The sequence below is a fragment of the Giraffa tippelskirchi genome, chromosome 3 (assembly GCF_054371585.1).
Source record: "Giraffa tippelskirchi isolate mGirTip1 chromosome 3, T2T-mGirTip1v1.2.pri, whole genome shotgun sequence".
Classification (NCBI taxonomy): Eukaryota; Metazoa; Chordata; class Mammalia; order Artiodactyla; family Giraffidae; genus Giraffa; species Giraffa tippelskirchi.
Genome location: NC_137277.1, coordinates 165,595,072 through 165,622,431, shown reverse-complemented (window position 1 = coordinate 165,622,431; position 27,360 = coordinate 165,595,072). Strand labels below are relative to the sequence as shown.

At 44.7% G+C, this 27,360-nt stretch overlaps 2 long non-coding RNA genes across 3 annotated transcripts in view; both read right to left on the bottom strand.

Moving 5' to 3' along the window:
* LOC145541754 (uncharacterized) overlaps positions 1-27,360 on the bottom strand; it is a 233,558-nt gene that overhangs the window by 80,164 nt on the left and 126,034 nt on the right. The gene's annotated exons all lie outside the window — the stretch shown is intronic.
* LOC145541755 (uncharacterized) lies at positions 19,184-26,364 on the bottom strand. Its single transcript, XR_014079258.1, has 5 exons — positions 26,233-26,364; positions 21,641-21,729; positions 20,569-20,702; positions 19,939-20,129; positions 19,184-19,479 (listed from the first exon to the last, which is right to left on the bottom strand). It is a non-coding gene; the product is annotated as an uncharacterized LOC145541755 (long non-coding RNA).

Genomic DNA, 27,360 nt, shown 5'->3' with positions numbered 1-27,360 from the left:
CAGCAAAAATGCAACATTCCAACACAACTTACAGTGGTAGCAAGAATTGCTATCACTTGGGTAAAGGATGATTACACTTAGTCATAGAGCAGATTCTACTACAGATGTATTGCAGGATAATGACCACAAAGAGGCTCCTAATTTCCTGCTGAATACTAAAGATGTGTTCTCAAATAAAAACAAATTACCCACTAGATCATTTGTGAGTTGTTGGTTCTTAATCCAGACAGACAGCAAAATCATCAGCAGACATCCTACAACAACAAATGCCCAGATTCCACACCTAAAAACTCCGATTAATGGCTTCTGCTACAGACAGCACACTTGTGTCCCCTGAATACTCGTATGCTGAAACCTAATCCCCAGTGTGATGGTATTCAGAGACAGGGTTTTGGGAGGTGATTAGGTCGTGAAGATGGAGCTTTCATAAATGGGATTAGTGCCCTTATTAAAGAAATCCCAGAGAATCCCCTCATCGCTTCCACCATGTGAGGATACAGTGAAAACCTGGCCATCTGTGAATAGAAAGGGAGGCTCTAACTAGATACTGACTCTGCCTGCACCTTAATCCTGGACTTCCCAGGTTTCGATAAATAGAGAAATAAATTTCTGTTGTTTATAAGCTACTCAGTCTATGGTATTTTGTTGTAATGGCCCAAACAGACAAAGACAGTGTCTTCAGCTACAAATACATTCTTCTAGATTATTCTGATATATAATATATCCAAGACTGAGGACTCCTTCACTGGTTGGTAAGTAATTAGAGAAGGTAAGCACATATATAGTCTACTATACTGGGCTATACTACTAGTTCTGGAAGCTCTTCCGATCAGTTCAGCAACTCTGAATTTTCCTTCTGCATTCACTTACTCACTTATTAAGTATTTATAAAGATGTTGGCACTGTGCTAGACTCTGGGGAAATGAAGAGGCTGGTAGAGCTCAGGGTCTGGTGAGGGAGATCAGACTCTCACCCAAGGAGACATCCAACCCAGAAATCCTCATCCCTAACTTTGCAACAGAGCTTGGACTCACCCCACCCACATGCCTTGGGCTGGAGATAGCTTAATCAGACATCATCAGAGAGACACAAAATGGGCAGCAACGGATGGCAAGGAAGGGCTGAAATCATCTGCAAAGAACATGTAAAGTGGAAAGAGGAGGAGATACAAACTAACCCAAGCAACTCCAGAACTTAAGGACTGCCAAGGGGAGAAGAGCTTGCAAAGCAGACTACAGAGCAGGTTCCCTAAAGCTAAGAGGAAAGCAGAGAGTCTCAAGTCCCATGAGTCTCAGAAAATAATTTGTCAATACATTTGAAGGGCTTCTGTTTCCTCATCCATTAAGTAATAGTGTGAGAATAAGTAATTTTTAAAGTTTTCTTTAACACTAACATTCTATTAAAAATTATGTATGTGAATATGCAATTTTGTATATGTAACAATCCATTACCCAATACTGTTCTCCAAGAAAAGGAAGACTCACTGTGTATAGGAAGAAGATTGTAACTTGACTTTACTGGTAAGGGAAGTAAACACTGTCTGGCTTATGCTAATTTCCAGAGCAGTAGTTGACAGTGTTATCCTTCATTTGGAAAGTATTTCAATACCAATTGGACAAGTTAGAACAAACATCCCCAGGCATTCCAGCAGTACCAGAAAACTGTCAGAGCCCCAGATTAAGCTCAGAGCTCAGCTGGGTTATGCAATGCCCTGAGCTTCTAGACGACTGACAACACAAAGCCTTTACCCTCCCAGCCAGTTGTTTACCAGCTTGTCCTGGTTCAGGGAGGGCGTCTGAAGGCCACAGACCCACACCAACCCTCCAACACAGTAGCTCCTCACCTTCCAACTTGGTGTAGGCAGAATATGATGGATGCTGCAACAGATGGCAAGCTGGAGGCCGTGGGAGGTTGTAACTACTTGTTCCCTTGGCCAATTAATTCCCAAGGAGGAGTCTTTTTTTTTTTTAATTGAAGTATAGTTGATTTAAAATGTTAGTTTCTAGTGTACAGCAAAGTGATTCAGTTATATGTATGTTCTTTTTCACATTCTTTACCATTATGGTTTATTACAGGATATTGAATATAGCTCCCTCTGCTATACAGTAGGACCTTGTTGTTAATCTATTTTATATATAGTAGTTTGTATCTGCTAATCCCAAACTCCTAATTTATCCCTCTCCCACCCTCTTTCCCTTTTGGGAAGCATAAGTTTGTTTTCTATGTCTGTGAGTCTGTTTCCGCTTCATAAATAAGTTCATTTGTGTCATTTTTAAAATTCCACATATAAGTGCTATCATATGGTATTTGTCTGTACGACTTACTTGACTCAGCCCAAGAGGCATCATTTTGAAGAGAGGTTTCCAGCCCTCATCTCATTCCTTCTGGAGGAAAAGAATTAGAGAGTCAGAAAAACAAGGGCAAGATGGGGACCAGGGACAGTCATTCCCATCTCACTCTGAAGCAAAATTTCTCCACCATGGCACCATTGACACTGGCAGCTGGATAATTCTCTGTGTGGGGCTGCTTGGTGGGCTATGGGATATTTAATAGCATCCCTGGCCTCTCCCCACAAGATGCCAGTGGTACCTCCTGCAGGGGTGTGACAATCAAAAATGATTCCATACATGCCCAAAGATCCCCCAAGTTTCTCCCACTTAAAATCACTCAAAGAATAGTCTGCCCACAAAGGTCGCTGTAGGGAACACTGTCCACCCTCTGCACTGATGCTTTAATCAAAACTTCCACCATGAATTATACTATTTAAGCAATTTGAAAGAGTAGTTATGTATGGATGTGACAGATGGACCATAAAGAAGGCTGAGTGCCAAAGAACTGATGCTTTTGAACAGTGGTGCTGGAGAAGACTCTTGAGAGTCCCTTGGACTGCAAGGAGATCCAACCAGTCCATCCTAAAGGAAATCAGTCCTGAATAATCATTGGAAGGACTAATGCTAAAGCTGAAGCTCCAATACTTTGGCCATCTGATGAGAACAACTGACTCTTTGGAAAACACCCTGATGCTGGGGAAGACTGAACGCAAATAGAGGAGACAGCAGAGGATGAGGTGGATAGCATCACTGACTCAATGGACATGAATCTGGGCACACTCTGGGAGACAGTGAGGCACAGAGGAGCCTGATGTGCTGCATTCCATGGTGTCGCAAAGAGTCAGACACGACTTAGCGACTGAACAATAACAACAAAGCAATTTAAAATCTAACCAGACCTCTGCAGACAACTCCACCCTGCTGCATTCTGAAATCCTGCATCTAGATATTGAAAGTTCCAGCTAATAGCCTAGCCTTGGGTGAACCCATGGTACAATGTCAATCTTAAATTTCCTGCCTCTGGTCTTCACTCTAGCCACACAGACTGGAACTTTCCAAGTGGCTGCAAAGAACAGGCTGTATGTTGAAATCAGCCTTGTAATAGAGAAAAGAAGAGGCTAGTGATCAGAATACCCAGCTTGGAGCTCCACCTACATCATTCACTAGCTGTGTGACCTGGAGTGCATCACTTAAGCTTTCTGAGGCTGTTTACTCAAGTGCAAAATGAAAGTAATGCTATCTGCCTTGCTTTTCTCCATTCATCATCATGAAGCTCAAATACAAGACATGGGACATCTATGGAGCTCTGTACAATGGTCAGGAATCACATGCTTACTATTACCTATGAGGGCTCTGGTTATCACAGTGCCCTGTCTCTGTGTTAACGATCCCTGGGTTGGGAAGATTCCCTGGAGAAGGAAATGGCAACCCACTCCAGTACTCTTGCCTGGAAAATCCCATGGACAGAGGAGCCTGGTAGGCTACAGTCCGTGGGGTTGCAAGGAGTCGAACACGACTGAGCAACTTCTCTTCTCTTCTCAGAGAGCTTGACCAAGTCCTTGGCCTTCCTTATTCAGGACTAGTTTGGACGGGACGACGGGGTCAGCAGTCCGTGACCAAGTTCTTCTTTCACCTATGGATTGTGCAGGCATCAGAGTTACTGTGCCAAAGCCTCCTTCTCCATCACCATCAGATAACATTGAATCTTCCTGCACATGGCACTCCCCGGGAATCCAGTATGAAGAGGGAATGTCCATCTCGAACTTTCCCCATTCTTTGGTAGATGCACAGCCACAGGGTCTGGCTCAAGGAGAACCAGAGGCCATCACACCAGTTCACCTTCTGGTGCCAGTTCACTCACTCCTACCCACCCCTAGCCAGGATCTGAAGAGCCTGTGCTTCCCACTAATGGGGGTTCCAGAAGCTCGCCCCAGGCCCCCTCATTTCTCCTCACTCTCCTAGACTGCCAGGAGCAAGTCAAGCATCTCGGGCTGTCACTTCCATGCTGGATGCAGCCATCTCAACTTTGTCTCTTTCCTCCCCAAGTTATTTGCCAAAGAGGCTGCTGCAGGAGCATGTACAGTTGGCTTTGCGCCCGAGGGAGAGGCAGTCTAAAGCAGCAGGGGATGTGCCTCTCCCAATAAAAATTAATGGAACAAAAACCCCCTGCGTGCTGCATGAACTGCCTCTCCCGGGGAGCTTTCACCTCCCCCGTGCTCTTCCCAAGCCCTCCTCTGGGTTCTCCCATACCCTGAGTGTCTTTGACATAATCTGGGGCTCATCATTAAACGGAAAGGGAAAAGGAGTAAATCAGACAGGGGTTCACACACACCCAACACACACATGCACATGCACACACATGGCTCAGCCAGATCTACATACACATGCACACTTATACAGGTACACACACATTTTATAGACATGCACCTTTTCGATTTCTCTTTTTAGCAAGAGAACTCATTGGTAATTTCATGGTGGGGGAGATTACACCATCAGAACAGCAGAAAGGAGCTACTTATAGAAAAAAAAATTACCCTTTAAGGGTTTGCCAAAGAGTTAAGAGCCTCTGGTTCCCTTTTCATCTCTATTGTTTGTTTTGCTTTGTTTTCATACACAAGCACTCCATGCTCACATTTTTGTCGTGAAAGATTCAGGACAGTATGTTATGAACAGAGCATGACAGACACATAACTTCTGACCTCCTGGTTCCTGCTCCCTTCCTCAGAGGGGAACACAATTGTGCTGGATTATTCTATTGTCAACTTGGTTTCTCTGGGAACCCTTTATCTCAGAATCTCCCTTCCTTGTATGGTTGTAAGTTGCCGTTGTTGTTCAGTCGCTAAGTCTTGTTCGACTCTTTGAAATCCCATGAAATGCAGCCCACCAGGCTCCTCTGCCCACGGGATTTCCCAGGCAAGGATACTGGAGTGGGTTGCCACTTCCTACTCCAGGGGATCTTCCCAAACCAGGGATCAAACCTGCATCTCCTACATTGGCAGGCAGATTCTTTACCACTGAGTAACCAGGGAAGCCCCATGGTTAGAGTCAGTCAAAACCTTGCGTGAGATTTTGGAGTCGAAAGTGGAGCAGCCACAATGCTCTGAAGGTCATGTGGGTCAAAGGTGATGAGAGAAAGGGCAGAGGTGCTGGTGGGTCCAGTTTGTCACTCTTCTTTTCTTCTCCATCTACAGCTCACCTTCCAACCATCAGCCTGCCCTGTCAAGCAGCAGCAACACCAGGTAACCTCTAGACGCTTCATTGAAAATCCAGAGATGGCAGCACACACATTCAGCCACCTGCCAAGGGCCCCTTCTGCAATCCCACTCCAGCAGCTGGAAGAGATGGCTTCCAGATCCTTCACCTCCCCTTCACAGACCCTTTCCTACTCAGCTCCTCCCACAGCTATGTCAGGACTCATTCCTACAATAAATTCCTTATTCAAAGCCTCTTCCTATTTCTGCTTCCCTGATTAACTGTCTGACACAGCTGTCAACAGTGCACGATCATTCCATTCCTTTTCTATATAAAGGTACATAACCACACACATCTCTGCTTTTTTTCCTCCCTTTTCCCTAAATGTAACCATCTCAGTGAGATTTCTGGGGCAACACATAGAAATTAACCTCCTTCTTTTTCACGGTTACATAGAATTCTATATGTGAGATTTATTTATGTATTCCCATATTGGCAAATATTTAAGTTGTGTCTAGTTTTCCACCGTGACAAAAAATGCTGCAGGGGCATTTTTATATATCCTTCTTTATGCCTAACATGCAAATCTTCTATCAGGCAGATTTCTAAAGCTGGAACAAGCAGGTGAATATATTTTTAATTTCTACAGTTATGACCTAATTGCCTTTCAAAAGGCTTCTTTCTCTAGAATGCTCTTGCCCTGCAGGCAGCTTTGTCCTTGTTTGCTAAGCAGGGCCCGGCACCATGGATTCCCTGCAGATGCGTAGCCTAGAGTGCTCTGCCTGGAAGGCAGTGGGTATTTGAAGCAGACACGTGGACATAGAGAAAGCACAGGTAAATGCATGGAGAGCATCTTGCTCAGAAGAAACATACAATTAGCTGCTTATAGACAAAAAGATCTCATGGCTACATAGAAAAGGTCTCCTGGTTACAGAGATCAAATTGCCAACATCTGCTGGATCATTGAAAAAGCAAGAGAGTTCCAGAAAAACATCTACTTTTGCTTTATTGACTACGCCAAAGCCTTTGACTGTGTGGATCACAACAAACTGTGGAAAATTCTTAAACAGATGGGAAAATCAGACCACCTGACCTGCCTCCTGAGAAATCTGTATGCAGGTCAAGAGGCAACACTTAGAATTGGACATGGAACAACAGACTGGTTCCAAATCAGTAAAGGAGTGTGTCAAGGCTGTATATTGTCACCGTGCTTATTTAACTTATATGCAGATTATATCATGTGACATGCCAGACTGGGTGAAGCACAAGCTGGAATCAAGATTGCCAGGAGAAATATCAATAACCTCAGATATGCAGATGACACCACCCTTATGGCAGAAAGCGAAGAGGAACTGGAGAGCCTCTTGATGAAGGTGAAAGAGGAGAGTGAAAAAGTTGGCTTAAAGTTCAACATTCAGAAAACTAAGATCATGGCATCTGGTCCCATCACTTCATGGCAAATCAATGGGGAAATAATGGAAATAATGAGAGACTTTATTTTGGGGGCTCCAAAATCACTGCAAATGATGACTGCAGCCATGAAATTAAAAGACACTTGCTCCCTGGAAGAATAGCTATGACCAACCTAGATAGCAAATTAAAAAACAGAGACATTTCTTTACCAAAAAAGGTCCATCTAGTCAAAGCTATGGTTTTTCCAATAGTGATGTATGGATGTGAGAGTTGGACTATAAAGAAAGCTGAGCACTGAAGAATTGATGCTTTTGGACTGTGGTGTTGGAGAAGACTCTTGAGAGTCCCTTGGACTGCAAGGAGATCCAGCCAGTCAATCCTAAAGGAAATTAGTCCTCAATATTCATTGGAAGGACGGATGCTGAAGCTGAAACTCCAATACTTTGGCCACCTGATGCAACAAGCTGACTCATTGGAAAAAACCCTGATGCTGGGAAAGACTGAAGGCAGAAGGAGAAGGGGACAACAGAGGATGAGATGGTTGGATAGCATCACTGACTCGATGGACATGAGTTTGAGTAAGCTCCGGGAGTTGGTGATGGACAGGGAGGCCTTGTGTGGTGTAGTCCATGGGGTCGCAAAGAGTCAGACATGACTGAGCAACTGAACTGAACTGAGACATAAAGGCAAACAATGAGAAGTGGCATCCATGTGAAATGGGTTGTTTTTGTTTAGTCACTAAGTTGTGCCCGACTCTTTTGTGACCCTATGAAATACAGCCTGCCAGGCTCCTCTGTCCATGCGTATTATCCAGGCAAGAATACTGGAGTGGGTTGCCATTCCCTTCTCCAATGAATCTTCCCAACCCAGGGATCAAACTGACATCTCCTGCATTGACAGGCAGTTTCTTCACACCAGGGAAGCCCCACATGATATGGGTAGGTTGACATTAATACCAAGCAAAGGAAATTCTTTCCTTTGTATGATTTCAGAGATTCCCCAACCCCATCCAAATTACTGCCCATGCCTGCATCCATGGACATACAAGTACACACACACACACACACACACACACACACACTTGAGATTCTGCTACTCAAGCTTAAAATCTCTTTAAATATTTTCTTCCTCCAATAGTGCAAAGGTCCAAATGAAATGATCCCTATCAATAAACAGTATACTTAGATGTAAAGAACTTTGCTAAATGTTCATACAAAGGAGAGTCTTCTTCTCTTGGTGTTAATCTCAACCTATCCATTTCATATGGGGCTTCACTGCTAGCTCAGTAGTAAAGAACCTGCCTGTCAATGTGGGAGACACAGGTTCGGTCTATGGGTCTGGAAAGTCTCTTGGAGAATTAAATGGCAACCCACTCCAGTATTATTGCCTGGAGAATCCCATGGACAGAGGAGCCTGGCAGGTTACAGTCAGTGGGGTCACAAAAGAGTCAAACATGTCTTGTGTCATTGGAGGTAGGCATTATTTCCATGTTACATAAGAGAAAAGTAAGGTTCAGCAGAGTGAAGCCAGACAACTAGTGTGTTGCACATCAAGGATGTGAACTCAGGTCTCTGTGTGACCAGACAACCACTGCCTGTCCCATGGGAGGTAACAGTGTCCCTTCACTTCACAGAAGGGTGTGGACTACTGCTGCACTTGTTTCTGAGAGTGGCTTTTCTAGAGGAATGGGCACTGGTTATAGGAAAAGACCAGTTAGAAAGTAGGTTAAGGAAAAAGATCTTGAGAGCATAAATTCAAGAGTCTTGTACTTCCTGGGCCAATGACAAGGAATCAACTAGATTAGCTCAACAAGAAACATGGAAGATGACCAGAGGAGGGAGGGCAGCTTCCCTGGTCGAGGTACCTCTTGACTGTGGTGTTGAGAGTCTGGGAAGACACTGGAAGTGGTGGGAAGGTGTCAGTTCCATGATCTCCCTCCTCCTAAAGTATAGGAGCCTGTGCTGTGACAAGTGACTTCAGACTATAATTTAATCCCCACAATTAGATAATTTCAGGGACCAACGATCTTGGAATAAGGATGCAGAGAAGGAACAGAGGGGATGCGAGTGATGAGGTGCAAGCTCGGGGCCAGGGCAGGTTGCAGGATTGTCAGAGAGACTAGTGCTGGAAAAGTGACAACGTGGAAGAGTGGTTTCCTGGAAAGTACAAAGGATGCATTCAGAAGTGTCGGGGAAAAGGCAGCACACAGGTGCAGATCCAACAAGAGGGCTGGGGCAGCAAGCTCCCGGTGACATGGAAAACTGCACAAACTCCTGAGAACCAGGGGTCCACGAGGGGCCCAGGCCCCAAACACAGATCATGCAACCATCCTTTATAAAGTTTACCCTTGCAGCTCAGCCTGAAAAACGCATCATTTCAGCATGCTCTCACAACTCTTCGAAGTCCTGCCCATCTCCGGATGAAAAGGAAACATGCCTCTGGGAACCTGTGATGATGGAAAGAGAAGAGAACAAAAGGTAAACACAGCAACACAGAGTGCTTGCCTGGAAGGACCCAGCAGGAGCACCAGTGCACTGTGGGGCATGGCAGGGTGGGCACAGCTGCACACTTTCTGGGAGGCCATGAAGGTGGTTGGGGGCCTGTCCCATTGCTGTCCACCTCAGGCCCCAGCAGAGGCCTGATGAAGATGGGCTGGGTGTGCTGAAGACAGTCTCTGGTCCCTGCAGAGACTGTCAGTGCTGAGAGGTGAGCCCCTCCAGCCACAGCTAAGGTCAGCGTTCAAGGCAGCGATGGGGGCCAGGCCCGATGGAAAGGAGAACATGCAGGCCACTGCTTTTTTTAGACCAAAAGCTGGAAAACCAGGTCCATCACAGGACAGAATATCATACATGCATCAAGCACGATAGTTATGAAGACTGTATGTTAGTCACTCGGTCGTGTTTGACTCTTCGCGACCCCATGGACCATAGCCCACCAAGCTCCTCTGTCCATGGGATTCTCCAGGCAAGAAGACTTGAGTGGGTTGCCGTTCTCCTTTCCAGGGGATCTTCCTGACCCAGGGATCAAACTGGGTCTCCTGCATTGCAGGTAGATTCTTTACCATTGGAGCCACCAGGGAAGCCCGTGAAGACTAAGTAGCAATGTGGAAAGTTATCATGATGTGCAGCATCACCAGTGATCATGAATGTGCCTTTTATCCAGGTGGATAAACACTGGAAGAGAAGACCTCCAAATGGCAGTGTGAGGGGGTTGTGGGATTATGGGTTCTTCCCCCTCCACTTTCTACATTTTCTACCAGCTGGTAGGCTGGTTTTACCATGATGCAGGAAGGTGAGGAAAGAAAGTGGTCTGGCTGTGACCTGAGGTGCCTGGGATGAACCTGGGTGACTATACAGTGTCCAAGTGAGTGTGAGAACCAGACCCCCACATACACACGCAACACATACACCACAGCACACATGCATACTATATACACCACACATACACAATACACATAACACACAATACACAATCCATGATACATAGCATGCATACACAACACACACCTTACACACAACACATACATACTATGCACACAACACATGCATATACCATATACACCACACACATCTCTCACACAACACACACAATACACACTACATGATACACACATAGCATGCACACACAGCACACACCATACACACTTAACACAGACATACTATGCACACAACACAGACATATACCATATACACTACACACATCTCTCATACAACACACACAATACACACTACATGATACACACATAGCATGCACACAACATACACCATACACATATAACACACACACCATGCACACAACACACACATATACCGTATATACCACATACATCTATCACACACAATACACAATACGCACATAGAATAAACATACAACATATACCATATACACACAACACATGCATACTATGCACACAACTCATATATATACCAAACACACACACACAGTCCACACCTATACACCACACATCTCACACACACACAAAGGAGAGCTCATGTGCTTTTATTTCCATGTGCATTTTAACAGGCGTCAGTCTCAGGAAGCGTTTGCTCTCAGGGATTCTAGGGTGAGCTGGGGAACCAGGAAAGCTCTCTCTTTGCTCTCACAGAACTGAAGTTTGCTCTCTAGGCAGAAGACCCCCTGAGCTGATAGAGAGCTGGAAACCAGCCTCCATACCAGAGACTCTTGGTTTCCTCGAGAGCAATACCCTGGACCTGTCAATGGATATCATGCATGGAGAGAGTTCTGATGGATGCCTCCAGGAAAGCCACATTCCGGGTTTGGGAAGGCCTGGCCCACCCCCAGGCCCTGCAGGAGAACCTTTGCTCCCGTTTCTCACACAGACCAGCTCTCACAGCTCTGTCTGCTGACACACGTAAAGGGGGCCCACGGCGGTACGCGCTCATTTACGATGCTGGTACCAGCCTCACTGGAGTCTTTCAGCATTCAGCATTAGGCATGGTACATCGCATGTATATAAATCAAATTAACATACACTGTCACTGCCCGCTTGAGCAGCTGTATTATTTGTGTTAAATTTCATAGTTAAAATGAAACACTTTTCCATTACTAAATCGCAACTCCACCGGGTGACCACAAGGGTCACCTGCCAGAATAAAGCCTGAGGACGCCAGCCTGGTTCAAAACGGCAAATGCAAACTGGATCTACAACAGGACCACAAAGCTTGCAAATTGCCACCAGACTAAAACACTGATGTTGATTCATATCTCAGAACCAAAAGTTTGTATCAACCCAGCACCACAGGTAAGCATACCCCTGACTCAGCTGGTTACAGTAAAGTGCTATAAAGGCCATGAGTAGCTTGCAATGTGTGGCCCAATTACTCTGCTCAGCTCATGGTCTCGGAGTCTCCGCTTCCCCGCACATGAACACCATGCTGACACCTGTTAAATCCTTCCTACAGACTGTGCACTTCATAGGCATTCAATGCATCAGTTTCCAAAAAAGTCAACCTCAGTGTCATGAGCCACAGGATACCAATAAGGATATTGAGACCCAACTTGAAAACTGTGACCTGCTGACACAGCTAATAAGTGACATGGTCAGGACTTGGGCTAGGAGCTGAGTGAATCCCAAATCTCTGTCCCTTCCCCTTTGCCAAGCAAGTGTGGGCTGGCGCAGAGTAATCCACAACTGCTGGAGAAAGTAAACCCACTCAGAGTTCATGCTTTGCTGGTGATGGATGAATAGTGGCATCTCCCTGCAGAACATACATCATGGTTATTCTTAGCACACAGAGTGCCTGCCCTTAGGACCTCAGGCGTCCTTCTCCCTGTCACGTGGGGTATAGACAGTCCAGGTTCAAGGCCCAAGGTTCAAAGAGGCACAGCTTCCACTCTGCTGCCCCGTCAGGCCCCAACATCAGCAAAGTCCATTGTCTTCCATTAGTTGACACGTCACATCAGTACCTAGTTGCAAAAGCCCCTTTATTTCTCGGCGGGCTTTAGTGAGCTTCCAGGCCTCCACCCACCAGACCCATACCAGCCAGAATTGGCTCTCAACTCTGTTCTGTAACTGGTATGCCTCCTGTCTCCTAACTGGGTTCCCTGGCTGCACCCATAGCATTTCACGGTTCCTCAATTCTACCCAATACCTGAACCCCCACCTCCACAGCAACTGCATATAGAACTCTGGGATGTTCCAGAGTGTGGATGTGGCTAAAGAAAGGAAAGGCAATCAGACTGACACCAAGCCCATAGAGCAGAGAGCTCTATTCTTATGAGGACAGCACACTTCTCCGCTTCCAGGGCCAAGGATCATAAATTTCTCTCTATGCACACAGGGTGAGGGCAGCTACAGAAAAACCACAGCGGCTCGGGTCGCCTCAGATTGGATGGCCCTAGCCCGAGCCATTATCCAAATATTTTGGTAGGCCACAGAAAAGAATTATGACTCTGGGACTGGTGATTCTTTTCTCTGCCAAACAAGGGTTTTCCTGAAGTGGTAGCACATACTTTCCGCTTCAGATAGATCGATGTTGCAATTAAGACGTTTAGCAAAGTGGGCCGTTTCAAGGGCATCTACACCTTGTTGGGGAAGGGGTGATGTGTCAGAAGGCTGCGGTCTGACCCTCAGCACAATGAGTTTATAGGGTGATCAGGCAGTGGATGTTGACACCATGTGTCCATATGGCTGCTATTTGTGGGACTTGATTGATAAGGCAAGTTTTACCTCAGCAGAAAAAGTACACAATTGGATTGCAGGGGAGACAGGGCTAAGCCACCTGATAGTCAGGCTGCCTTGGTCAGGACACATCGCTGGAGCAGTTCACATCCGTGAGTTCCAGGTGTTGTGGAGTGGCAGCAAAGACCACAGACCCTGAAGCCCAAGTGTGTCCTAAACCCAGATCTGCCACTACTATCCATCTGACCACAGGTAAGTCACATAACCTGTCTTTGCCTGAGTTCCCTCATCTGCAAAATGGATTTAAAGATTTGCCCATATTTCCTTTTGGGGTGATGAAAATGTTTTGGAACTAGATAGAGGTGATGGTTGCCCAGCATTGTGAGTATATGAAATGCCATTAAATTGTTCCCTTGAAAATGATCCATTTTATACTATGTCAATTTAAACTCAATAAAAATAAAATTTCTTTTAAAATAATGCCTGCATCATGAGGTTGTTATAAGGATTTAATATTGATATAATGTAAAGTTCCTAGGACAGTATCTAGCCCACAGTATCATGTAAGCATTAGCTATTATTTTATTCCAGAAAGTATGCTGAGTAATTCACACCCATTAAGTCCTCACAACCAACCATGAAATAGGTACTGCTCTTACTCCCATTTTGCAGATGAGGGAAATTAACATTTGCAGAGTTAAAGTGATGCTCCAAATGCTGTGGCTTTGTAGAAAACTACCCTAAACTTGTGATGTAAAGAAGCCATTTTTTTAGCCTGAGGATTCTGTTGCTCAGAGGTTTGGAAAGAACGCAGCAAGGACTATTTGCCTGTGCCTCACAAGGTCTGGTGCCTCACTGGAAGCCTCGGAGGCTAGGGGCCGGAATCATCTGATGCCGGCCATCAGCTGGGACCCTCAGTTCCATATGGCCCTCTCTCTCTGGGGAGAGTGGGCCAATCCACCATCAGAAGCCATGCAGCATCACTCCCACCACACTGGAGTCACAGAAGAGTCCTAAAGTCTTACCCAGACTCCACCCCTTCACAGGTAACGACAAGATCTAGAAGATCACGTGCGTAATAGCTTCACTGCTATTATTGGACAATGCAATCCACTACAGTACCTTCCTACAGCCACCTATGCTATCAGAGATGGAGCTTTGGATTCCAGATTCTCATTCTGGAGCCCAGTTCTTATCCACTGCATGCCGATCTGCAGTGTTTTCATCTGCCAAATAGAGACAATAAAATCTTTTACTCTAGCTAGTTTTAAAGATAAGTTAACATATTGGGGCCTTAGTTTCCTAATCTTTAAAATGGGGTTTATATGTGGAATGTTTAAAAAAAAAACGATACAAATGAACTTATATACAAAACAGAAATAGACTCACAAAGAAAACAAATGTATGATTACCAAAGGAGTAAGTGGGGTAGGAGGGCAGAAATAAATTAGGAGCCTGGGATTAATATATACACATTGTTGTATTGTTGTTGTTTAGTCGCCCAGTTGTATACATCTCTTTTCGACCCCATGGACTGCAGCACATCAGGCCTCTCTGTCCCTCACCATCTCCCAAAGTTTGCCTAATTTGATGTCCATCGCATTGGTGATGCCATCCAGCCATCTCATCCTCTGACGTCCTCTTCTCCTTCTCCCCTCAATCTTTCCCAGCATCAGGGACTTTTCCAATGAGTTAACTCTTCACCTCAGGTGGCCAAAATACTGGAGCTTCAGCTTCAGTGTCAGTCCTTCCAATGAGTATTCAGGGTTGATTTCCCTTAAGATTGACTGGTTTGATCTCCTTGCTGTCCAAGGGACTTTCAGGAGTCTTCTCCAACACCACAGTTTGAAGGCATCAATTCTTCAGCATTCTGCCTTCTTTACAGTCCAGCTCTCACAACCATATGTGACCACTGGGAAGACCATAGCCTTGACTATACAGACCTTTGTCAGAAGAGTAATGTCTTTGCTTTACAACACACTGACTAGGTTTGTCAGAGCTTTCCTGCCAAGAAGAAATTGTCTTCTGATTTCATGCCTGCAATCACTATCTGCAGTGATTTTAGAGCCCAAGAAGAGGAAGTCTGTCACTACTTCTATCTTTTCCCGTTCTATTTTCCATGAAGTAATGGAACCAGAGGCCATCATCTTAGTTTTTTTAATATTTAGTTAAAATTAAAATATTAATTTTTTAATATTTATCACAATTCTATATATAAAATAGATAACCAATAAAGACCTACTGTATGGCACAAGGAACTATACTCAATATTTTGTAATAACCTACAAGGTATAAGCAGCTGAAAAAGAAAAGATATATACATGTACATGGATAACTGAATGTCCTTGCTGTACACCTGAAACTAATACAACATTGTAAATTAACTGTACTGCAATAAAAATAAATAAATGAATGAAATGGGATTTATAGAAGCTCCTACTTCTTTATGTTATTGTGAAGACTGACTATTGTTAATAAGTGAAAGTGATAGGCAGACTGGAACATTCATGCCAGCTGGTCAGTACATTGTCTTCCCGACAGAAGTCTACCTGGCAAACCAAACTAAGATAAGAAATTTCTTTGCTTAGCACTGTGCCTATTCACCCAGATTTAGACCAACCAGGAGAAACAGGACTGTCATCTTTGCCCCAACCAGGACATTGACAAATGGATACTCTCTCCTTCCCTTTTTTTCTTTCAACCATGTTTGGCAACATTGCCTCAACTGGTGATTAATTATTCACCCAGTGGTGTGGGACTCTTTGGGACCCCATAGACTGTAGCCTGCCAGGCTCCTCTGTCTAAAGAACTCTCCTTGAGTGGGTTGCCACTTCCTTCTCCAGGGGATCTTCCTGACCCTGGGATCGAACCTGGGTTTCCTGAACTGCAGGTGGATTCTTCATCATCTGAGCCCCAGTTTATTGCTTATCTTACAGTAAGTATTGTACAATAGTGTCTTCTCAATGAGGTTCTGAGAAATACCCTAGTCAGCAGCAAATTTTTAAAACTTCTCTTAAGGGAGATTTTCACACATGTTTAACCTCCCTCATGTTAGGTTAACTCTTGTTAGTCTCCCTTCCAGCCAGGAATGCACACGAGCTTGCTTCTTAATTCTGGGGGTTGTACTCTCTTCGGGTCCCACAGCCCCTGTGCAGGCGACATTCTACTTGCTTCCAATCACTAAATGAAGCAATTCAGTCACTGCCACCCGCAGTAATAACACATTCTGACAAAAACATGAAAGATAGCGTATCTCTGCCTTAACTCATGTGGGTATCAGTAGAGGGGAAGAAAGTAAATTCTTTTAAAATACAGACAGAATCTTTTATCAATGGAAAACTGTCATCTGGTCTTTCTTATCTCTTTGTGCAATGACAGCAGGATTTATCTTTCTTAGAAGAAAGCCTCCAAATGAATATCATGCCTGTTTTGCCAAGGTGAGTAGTTTGTCATTGTTGGGCCCGCAGACATGTTTTACATAGATGTTGTAGTGCACACACGCCATCTGTCATCAATCCCCATGCCCTCCAAGATGTCCTAAAGCCATTCGCATTAGTTAGCCCATTTCTCTCCCAAAACGGAGAGTCCATGTGTTCAAAGCCTGCTCTGCACACCCCAGGTGAGCAAAAATTCCATATTGCAATCTCTGCATCCAGCCATATTTGTGCTGCTGTAGCTGCTTCCCTGATAGCTGATGGAAAGCTTAGCTAGAAGCTTCTCCTCCACTGGATGCAAGAGTCCAGATAGGGATCAATGTTATGAAGAAATCCTTCCATCTCTCTAGACACCAGAAAGCAGAAGTTTTTTCTTTTCACCCTTTAGTTCATTAAAAAGGCTTTTATTTCTCTGTAAACCCAACTTTAGGTTTTCTCCTAAGGATTGGCTCCTTTGGTAATAACTGAAGAGTAATCAGTCTCACGGAGAAGGCAATGGCACCCCACTCCAGTACTCTTGCCTGGAAAATCCCATGGACGGAGGAGCCTGGTAGGCTACAGTCCATGGGGTCGCTAAGAGTCAGACACGACTGAGTGACTTCACTTTCACTTTTCCCTTTCATGCACTGGAGAAGGAAATGGCAATCCACTCCAGTATTCTTGCCTGGAGAACTCAGGGACGGCGGAGCCTGGTGGGCTGCTGTCTATGGGGTCGCACAGAGTTGGACACGACTAAAGCGACTTAGCAGCAGCAGCAGCAGCAGCAGCAGCAGCAGCAGCAGTAGCAATCAGTCTCAAGAAAATAACAACAACAGCAAATATTTATCTTGTGCCAAGTACCATTCCAAGTATGTTACAGGAATCTTAACTCATACAATCTTTGTAACAGCCTATGAGGTAGTACTATAATTGTCCCCATTTTACAGATGGAGAGACTGAGCTACAGTGGCCCTAGAGGTCCCATAGCTAGCAAGCAACAAAACCAGTATGTGAAGCCAGGTAAATGGCTTCCAGAACCTGCCACTTCAACCACACCTTTGTCCTGTCAGTCAAGAAGTTTCAAGATGGTGACTCCATCATTATGTGACTCTTTTCTAAACATCCCAGAAATGTTACAACCTGACACTAAGGACACCCCCCTCCTCCACTCCAAGAAACTGCCAATGTGACTCCTCTACTTTGCTCAAATTGGGAGGCATCATTCTCCTTAAGTTCAACATGAGACCAAATCATGTGACTCTAATCACAGGGAAAACTTCCCCCACACAGGTCAAGTTACAAGTCCTCACAGTAGAGGGTCTTTCTTACTAAAAAAGCTTGGAAGTTCTATCAGTTGGAATCTGCGGTGTTAAGCCAAACAGGACATTTATTAGAAGAATATCAAGAGATTTAACAGAACTGAAGGCAGTTGGAGACCCAGGCTGCACGAAGAACAGGAGCTCAGAGATGGTCTCTTTGGGGCAGATCCATGGGGACATCCAGGCTTTCACTGCAATCTGCCCTCACATGGCTCATGTACCAGTGGTGTCTTGTGGGCTTAGCCTGAGTCATGTACCCAAGCTCAGGGTCTACTAGAGGAGCATCACAGGGAATTCTGACTCAGGGGATTGAGTGGCACATGCTTTGAAAGACCACTACAGCTCACTTGCTACCTATACATGCTTTTTTTTCCCCCACTTTTTGGCCATGCCTCATGGCATGTGGCATCTTACTTCCCTGACCAGGGATCAAACCCTTGCCCTCTGCATTAGAAGGGACTGCCAGGGAAGTCCCTAAATGCATTTTTTAATTCCATACAAAGGCTAGCTGCCACTGAAAGTTTCCAAGAATCCTGGAAGAGATGGAAGATAAGAATCATTTTCCTTTCTACAGATCAAGACTGGAAAGCCTATATAATGTCTGGGGAACATTCTAGCTGAGTTGCATCTCAGGTCTTCTAAATCCTGGACTTACTTTCCACTCCACATGGTCCCCTGGAGATCTAAGTGTAGACTTCAGTTCAGTTCAGTCGCTCAGTTGTGTCTGACTCTTTGAGATCCAATGGACTGCAGCACGCCAGGCTTCCCTGCCCATCACCATCTCCCAGAGTTTGCTCAATCTCATGTCCATTGAGTCAGTAATTATCCAACCATCTCATCCTCTGTCGTCCCCTTCTCCTCCTGCCCTCAGTCTTTCCCATCATCAGGGTCTTTTCCAATGAGTTGGCTCTTCGCATCAGGTGGTCAAAGTATTGGAGTTTCAGCTTCAGCATCAGTCCTTCCAATGAATATTCAGGACTGATTTCCTTTAGGATTGACTGGTTTCATCTTGCTGTCCAAGGGATGCTCAAGAGCATTCTCCAACACCACAGTTCAAAAGCATCAATTCTTCAGCATTCAGCTTTCTTTATTGTCCAACTCCCACATCCATACATGACTACTGGAAAAAACCACGGCTTTGACTAGATGGACTTTTGTCAGCAAAGTGATGTCTCTGTTTTGTAAAACTCTGTCTAGGTTTGTCATAGCTTTTCTTCCAAACAGAAAGCATCTTTAATTTCTTGGCTACAATCACCATCTGCAGTGATTTTGGAGCCCAAGAAAGTGAAATCTATCTGTTTCCATTTTTTCCCCATGTATTTGCCATGAAGTGATGGGACCAGAGACTTAAGGTGGTTTTTCTCCCTCCACAGCTTAGTATCTCAGGTCTTTATTCCTCCCTTCCCCCTGTCCCCACACAACATCCTCCTGCGCGCTGGCAAACACACTCATTCATTAGCCCACATTCTGCCAGGAAAAGGGCCAAGCTACAGGGCACAAGGAGCCCCTCTGTAGGGAAAGGAGAAGAGGATGGATCCGCTGAGCTTTGTTGATGGTGATGGATCCCCAGGCTGCAGGACCTGCTCTCTTGGCAGAAAGGCCTGGGGATATGATCGCCTGAGTCTTCCACTCTCCCAGCTCCCAGTCATGTCTGTTTTCCTAGAGCAGGACTAGGGGAGAGAGATGTTTTATTAGATGCAGCAGGGAGCATGGCTCAAGAAACACTTGAGTGATTCTCAGTCAGGCATGAACGAGTATGCAGCTGAAGGTTCTGGGGTGGTGGCAGAGAGGGAGGGAGGCAGGGCTCTCTCCTTTTCACATCTGGGGGAGCACCTGGCTGCACACTCCCAAAGGCCATGCCAAAGAGAGAATCAGTGCTGATTAGGACCCCATCAGATTTAACACAGTAATATTCATTTATGCTAATGGGCATCAAGGGTTTGTTCATCACCACTAGTGGAGCGGATTGGCTTGAGATAAGCCAAAGTCATAAAACACCCCTAAAATCTCTCTGTCTTGAAATAGGCAAGAGAAGAGAATTTATTATTATTGTCCCTCGATCACACAAAAAAAGAGAGAGAGTAGAAGTGAATGAAGGTCACCATCCCCTTTACAGCTGATCGACTTACCTCTCTCTTTGTTCCTTGCCTCCACAGTAAATTGCAGTTGGAAGCAAGAGGAGCATACTAGATGATTTTCTGGTATGACTTTCATTTTCCCCAAGAGGAGAAGAGACAGTCCATTTAAAACAACTGAGCTATTATATCACAGTGCTTCTTGTTTAAAATACAAACGTCATTGGGAACATGCTCCAACAGAACTAAATATAACGGGATATGAAAACTACATTATCTCAAAAATAAGAATCCCAAATACACATGCAGTTCAGTACTTTTCCCAAATTGATATATATAATACTTTAACATATATACATAAATATTATATACATGTACATAATATAAAAATATTATATAATATACTACATAATATACATGAATACTATATAGTAAAATACTGTTTATATATGTATTATACTTGAACTTCACATAAACTCTAGGAGGCATATGGATGAAACAGAGAGTCTAAGTGACTCATTCAAGACATATAGCTAGAAATGGCAAAGCCATTAAACTTGATTTTCTGACTTCACGACCAGTGCTCTCTTCTTCATGATTCTTTCTGTTTTCAGGTACTAACTCAAGATAAACTCAGAAGTCTCAAAAAATTATACCATGACTCATCTAAATGAGACACGGTACCTCAATGCATGGGTAGCCTTGTTCCTGGGCATCACTGGACAGCCCACAACAAAATGTCTACGACGAAACCACATACAAACAAACTCCAGGCTGGTATAGATCCCCCGGGAGCAGGAAGTTCAGGGTCTGTAGCTCTGGAAACACAGATAAATATTTAAAACAACAGAGGAATTTTCCCTGTGGGAAGGTGCTTAATTAGCTTCCAAGGTGGTTAGAAACATGCATGAGTGTCTAAGGCTAGAGACTCAGCCCCAGCCCAGGAGGGACCTTGGGAAGCAATCTGACTGGAGGGTGAGGGAAGGTTGGGGGGGGGGGCTTCCTTTTGAGCCCCTCACCCTTCCCAGGTATTCCCACCCTTTATTCTAGAGAAGCCGTGTGACTCTAGTGATTTAGTCGCTAGGTCACGTGCAACTCTTCTGCGACCCCATGGACGGTAGCCTGCCAGGCTCCTCTGTTCATCGGATTTCCCAGGTAAGAATACTGGAGTAAGTTGCCATTTCCTTCTCTGGAGCCTTCTCTGAAGGGAATGTCATGCCAGAGTCATCCCCATGCCATGAGTAGAGCTCTGAGCTCACATCTGTCCTCACAGATCTGCAGCCTCCCCTCAAAACCTCCCTTGGTTACTTCAGGGAGGCCGTGGGGTGTCCCCCATGCTCCCAGACAAGTCTGTGGAGTCTCTTGTTCTCCAGCCCCTCAGCAAGGCTCAGACCTCCCCCAGTGATCCAGGACCCTCAGTGAAGTCCCACTGGGCTCAGCCACCTCCCCAGAGGCCCAGCTGGAACCCACTGGGGGACTCTCAGTACCAAAGCCACATGGAGACCTGTGAGGAGATGAGAAAAGGAGTCGTGTCCCTGGCACTGTGTCTCTCTGTCACCTAGGAGCTCAATTGACCCTGTGTGTGCCTGGGATCTCACAAAGTCCTCAGGAACCCAACTCTTTCCCCTGAAATTCAGGCTATGTAGAGAGATAGTCAGTCCTCTTTTCTCAGAGAACTTTCTCTCGATGAGAAAATTTCTCCTTCCCCTTCAGCCCAATGCCACCCCCTCCCAACCCCATACCAATGATGACTTACGTTAGTGGACATGCACAAGCATCTCTGAGACACCAATTCTACAGCCAAAAGTGGGTCAGGTGAAGCCACCTCTTCCCTTCACACACACTCTGAGAAGTGGGAGAAAACCAACATAGGTGAGTCTGGAGGACTCCTGGAGGGCTTTCTGGAAGAGGTACAACTTCTTTTTTTAATTGAAGCATAGTTGATTTACACTGGTGGCTCAGACAGTAAAAATCTGCCTGCAATGCAGGAGACCCAGGTCTGATTCCTGGATTGGGAAGATCTGGAGAAGAGAAAGGAAACCCACTCCAGTATCCCTGCTTGGAGAATTCCATGAACTGAGAAGCTTGACAAGCTACAGTCCATGGGGTCGTACAGAGTTGGACACAACTGAGAGACTAACACACATGCATAAACACACAAGTGTACAACACTGATCCAGTTTCATATTCCTTCCACTATAGGTCATTATTAGATATTGAATATAGTTCCCTACTGTGCTACACAGTAGGTCCTTGTTGTTTCTGTTTTATGTATAGTGGTGTGCATCTGTTGAGAGGTAGCACTTTCGATTCCTAAAGAAGTAACATTCAGACGAAAAGATGAAATAGAACATCTCAGGCCCCCAAATCACTTGATCCTGATCACAGGAGAAAATGACACCCATATCCTAAAGCCATCCCATATGTGAAAGGGCAGAACCAAACCATCCAACTCAGAAGAAAAACAAAACAAAATAAAACTTAACTATCGGATGCTGCCCATGTTGACCAGCTTTCTACCCCCTCGCCCAGGGTATTTTCCTTTCGTAAGTACAGTTCAGTTTCTCCTCACACTTGTTGATTCTATTTTCTGACCAGGCATGGCCTCTCCTCTAGGAAAGCACCAGAGAAAACACTAAATCTGATGGAATACATTCTCCTCCCGCTTGTGGACCCACCCCTCCCCACCCCAAAATTTTCCTGCTTTTATACCAACTTTGAATGGTAGGGTTGAAGTGGAGGCAAAATGCCTTGGAATATTACACTCTTGAAAGCCTCATCTTCAGATGGATGAATTTCTGTCCCCAAATTCCTCCCGCAATTGACCATACCAGTCAACTGCATATCAGCAGTCCAGCAGGATCAGAGGTAAAGCAGGATCCTTGCATTTTAACTGCAACCTGCATCTATACTCAAAAGCCTGAGGTTTCAAACCAGGCTCTTTCTCTGGGCCTCAAACCCACATTCTTACATGTTAAAGCTTCCAGTGACTTTAATGTGAGTTCCATGCATGTAAGGCCTGCAGGATTGGACCCTGTGGGAGTGTAAAGTGACAACATAATAGAGAAAAATCACTTTAGCAGGCAACAGTGACAGCTGGGCAGGCATTAGAAAAAAGGGAAAAGGCCTTGGTTTAGACAAATTACTGAATGAAATGATCACATGAAAAGCCCTTTTTACAGCTGCCACTAAGAAACCCAGAAAATATAAAACATGTGAAAAAGTAGATAAAGGAATTTCTGAACCTTTTTTCCCCCCTTAAAGGTGTGGCAAATGGTTAAAATGCTTGACAAAGATCTTCAGTGTTCTGAGTCAAGGGTCCAAATGGAAAAATGTGACTATTTGGATTTTTCACATTACTATACAACCAATAAAACATAAACAACGAAAGGGCTCCAAAAACCCTGGAAAATTCCAAAGCCTATTTCAGAGTCTTTATGATTATACTCAGATCCTCTTAGTTCCATGACTTTTGACATCTCATTACCCTGCATCATACTTTCACAGACTCATTTTCCAGCACATATAAAAATGACTTAATGCATCCTCAAAACCATCTCAATGATCTAACTGATGAGTTCTATCAGCCACTTAAAATAAAACAGATATTTCCTTAATAAAAATCCTTGAGGTAAGGGGGGAATGGAAGGAGGCCCATGTTGGCCAAAAAAAAAAAAAAAAAAAAAAATTAAATATAAGAGGCTGCATAATATAGCAGGGTGGGGACAACCAAGTGGGAGTGAAGCAATCTGGTTTCTGGTATTAATTCTGTCGCTAATTTGCTGTGTGATTTGGGGCCAGTGTTAACCCTCCTTGGGCTTTGGTTGCCAGATCTCTGAAATGAAGGCATTTGAAAGGATGCTCTCAAGACCCCTGCTTGCACTGACAGACTGTGATGCTAAAAGCTTCCTCAAGGGGAGACCCTTCTAGAACACGTGCTCATGAACTAGTGATTTTCAAATTTAGAAACAAAAACAGTTTTAACTTCTCCCCATTTTTTGTCTATACACCCAGTTACAGAATTGAGAAGAGTTCAAATGAGGGCCACATAATATGTTGATATTTCTCCTGGCCTCCGTTTAGCCCACTGGCTCAGATGGCCAAGAATCTGCCTGCAATGCAGGAGACCCAGGTTGGGAAGATCTCCTGGAGAACAGAATGGCAAGAATCTCCAATATTCTTGCCTGGAGAATTCCATGGGCAGAGGAGCCTGGTGGGCTACAGTCCACAAGGTCCCAGAGACGACTGGGCGACTAACACACATTCTCCTGGCAGAACCAGTTTTATAAAGTCACTCCCAGGACCATCTCAGATTAAGTCCAAAGATATTTTCAGAGAACTTCCGAGCACCCTGGCAGAGGATGTGGGGAATTCCGTAGTTCATAGGATGGAGGTGCTTGAACCCAAAGACCCTGCAGTACCTGATCAGCTTCCAAGAGCCAGACAACGGCTAGATGAGAAATACACCAGTCAGCTTGTGTCTGCTGCTGCTGCTGCTGCTGCGAAGTCACTTCAGTCGTGTCCTACTCTGTGCGACCCCATAGATGGCAGCCCACCAGGCTCCTCCGTCCATGGGATTTTCCAGGCAAGAGTACTGGAGTGGGGTGCCATTGCCTTCTCCCAGCTTGTGTCTAGTAGCCAGAAATATACACTTCCAGAAAAGAAGTTATAACAAGCTATTAACTTATGCATATTTAGACTGTGATAAAAACAGATACACAGGAAATAAATTACTCAACAACAGGGGCAGTTTTTAAGTTCTTTTCAGCAGTCCCTGAGTTTGGAGAGATGGAGGAGGAAGAGGAGGAAAAAAGGATGTGGTCAGTACAGACACTTCAGCTGATTTATCTTCCTTTTCCCAAGGACCTAGTTCAGTGATGTTCAACTTGGTCTGCACATTAGAATCACACAGGGAGCTTTACAAATATATATATATTTGTAAATATCAAATATTGATGATTTGTGTCCCATGGACTGTAGCCTGCCAGGTTCCTCTGTCCATGGGATTCTTCAGGCAAGAATACTGGAGTGGGTTGCCATTTCCTCTTCCAGGGGATCTTCCAAACCCAAGGACTGAACTTCGGTCTCCTGCATTGCAGGCAGTTTCTTTACTGTCTGAGCCACCAGGGAAGCCCTCTTTTTAATAATCCCTGAGTTTGGATAGATGGAAGAGGAAGAGAAAGAGGAAAGGACGTGATCAGCACAGACACTTCAGTTTTTATCTTCCTTTTCCCAGGGACCTAGCTCAACTTGGGCTGCACATTGGAATCATCCAGGGAGCTCTAAAAATAATACCGATGCCTGGATCTTATCCTTGGAGATTTTGATCTAATTGTTATGGAATGCCACATGGGCACTGGGAGCCCTAAAATCAACCCTTCTCAGGATATTTCAACAGAGCTGCCAACTTTGAGAATCATTGCTCTAGTCTCTTAATGCAGTGGTTCTTAAACTGGACCATGGATCAGAGCAACCTGGAGGACTTGGGAGAACATGATTGCTGAATCTCATCCCCAGAGTTTCTAAGTAGCTATGGGGTGAGGCCTTTCCCAGGTGATGCTGATACTGATGGTTTGGGGCCCACACTTTAAGAACTACTGTTCTAATCTGTCTCTTTGGTTCATAATAATATGAGCACTTTTCACACAATTCATCTCCTCTACCCTTGATCTTCTCCCAAACCATTCAGCTGTGTCCAAGTCAGGCCTATGGCTACAGGCAACTTTCAGGATTCAAGATCCAGGTGTGTCTAGGGAGAGAAGAGACTCTTTGGGTTGGGCTCTGTTGAGTGCTTTCCCCATTTTTGAGTGAGCCAAAGGAGAGAGATTTGCCTCTGGAGAATATCATACTCAATGAAGATTGCACAATGCAATAAATAGGTAAAATAGGAAGTCCTTAGCTGGTAGAGTCAGAACAGTTAACCCTGGTGGGCCCACTCAGTCTATGAAAACTAAGTCAAAGACATCTGAGAAATGGTCTAGTTAACCTATATCCCCATCAAGGGCATAATTAGAAAGAAAGAAAACAGTAACAACCCATAAATTCATTGGATATTCCTTAAGGAGTTAGTAAAGGAATAGAAGGACAAAGGGAATCAATATTTCCACCTGCCCTTGCCACACCCAGTGTCATTACTGAAGGTCTTCAACCTGAGCCAATGAGCAGGATGGATTCTAGAGTTCTTATATTCAAAAGTAATGGCCTATGCATTAGGAGAAGTCATGAGAAGAAATCCTGGCACTGGAGGCATGGCTCTTGGGCAGTAGATGAGGAGGCCTTGGTTGCTTGAGGCCTGGGAGTCCTTACTTGTGGAATCTCTACCTACTTGACCATAAAATTGTTTTATACCTGTCTTATCTCCACCACCAAAGATTACTAGCATTATCTTCTACCAAGGCTGATGTTATTATCTCCACTAATAACTAAGAGTATCCCAATCATTGGCCCTGGTCCACTTCCTAATCACTTGAGGTCCAGCTCACCCTGTCTGTGTGACTAATCCCATTCATGAGGATCCCACCTTATGACCTCATCACCCCTCAAAGGCCCCACCTCCTAATATCATCACCTGGAGGGGTAGCATTTCAATATATGAATTTCAGAAGGGATACAAGCATTCAGACCACAGCAGACAATAACCTGCTGCACTTCCAGATAATATGAGTCTGAGTGCTGGGTGAGCTCCTTCAGTGTCCCACATTATCAGAGAACCAGGAGAGGAATACACTGTATAGCTGGGCACAGTCCTATTAGGACACATCTGCATGAATTTGATGATGCAGAAATACCAAGTGGGCAGAGAGGATGAGAGCCCAGGGCAGGAGAGGGGCCCAATACTCGTTTGCACACCTCAGTGGAAATGTAAGTCATCATGTTACTTCTCCTAAACATTTTCGCCTTTTTGTCAATTACCGAGGTGAATATAACCATCAGAAACTGGGTCCTGAATGTATTTAACAGGTAATGGAGACCTCTCAGAGTTCCCAACATCAAGTTGCCCCTACTCTACCTTTGGGTGTATATTTGACATCAACATATCATCAAGATTTTGGAGCCATCAGGTTGAGAGGTAGAACCCCAAGAACCACCCAGTTAGGGGGGATATGACATCAGAATCTTATATGGGGTGCACCATACACATGTGAACAATTGATGCCTATAAGTCAAGCCCGACTGTAGCTATTGTCTTCAAGAACAACGAGAACTGAATTTGAGAGAACCATCGCTGATCCTGAAATTGTTATTACCTACAAAAGGAAACACAATTCTCCACTTCAAATCAGAAGGAACGGTCACCCTCCTCAGGTGGATCTTGGTATTCTCTGGTGCAGACTTCAGCTCCATCCTCCACACTCTTGACTCTTCTTGGCCTTGGAGAGCCAGCAGCCACAGACTCACTCCAGAGGAGCTCTAAAGCAGCCAAGGTCATGAGCAAAATAGTTCAAAGTTCATCTTACAGAGTCAATATTAAATATA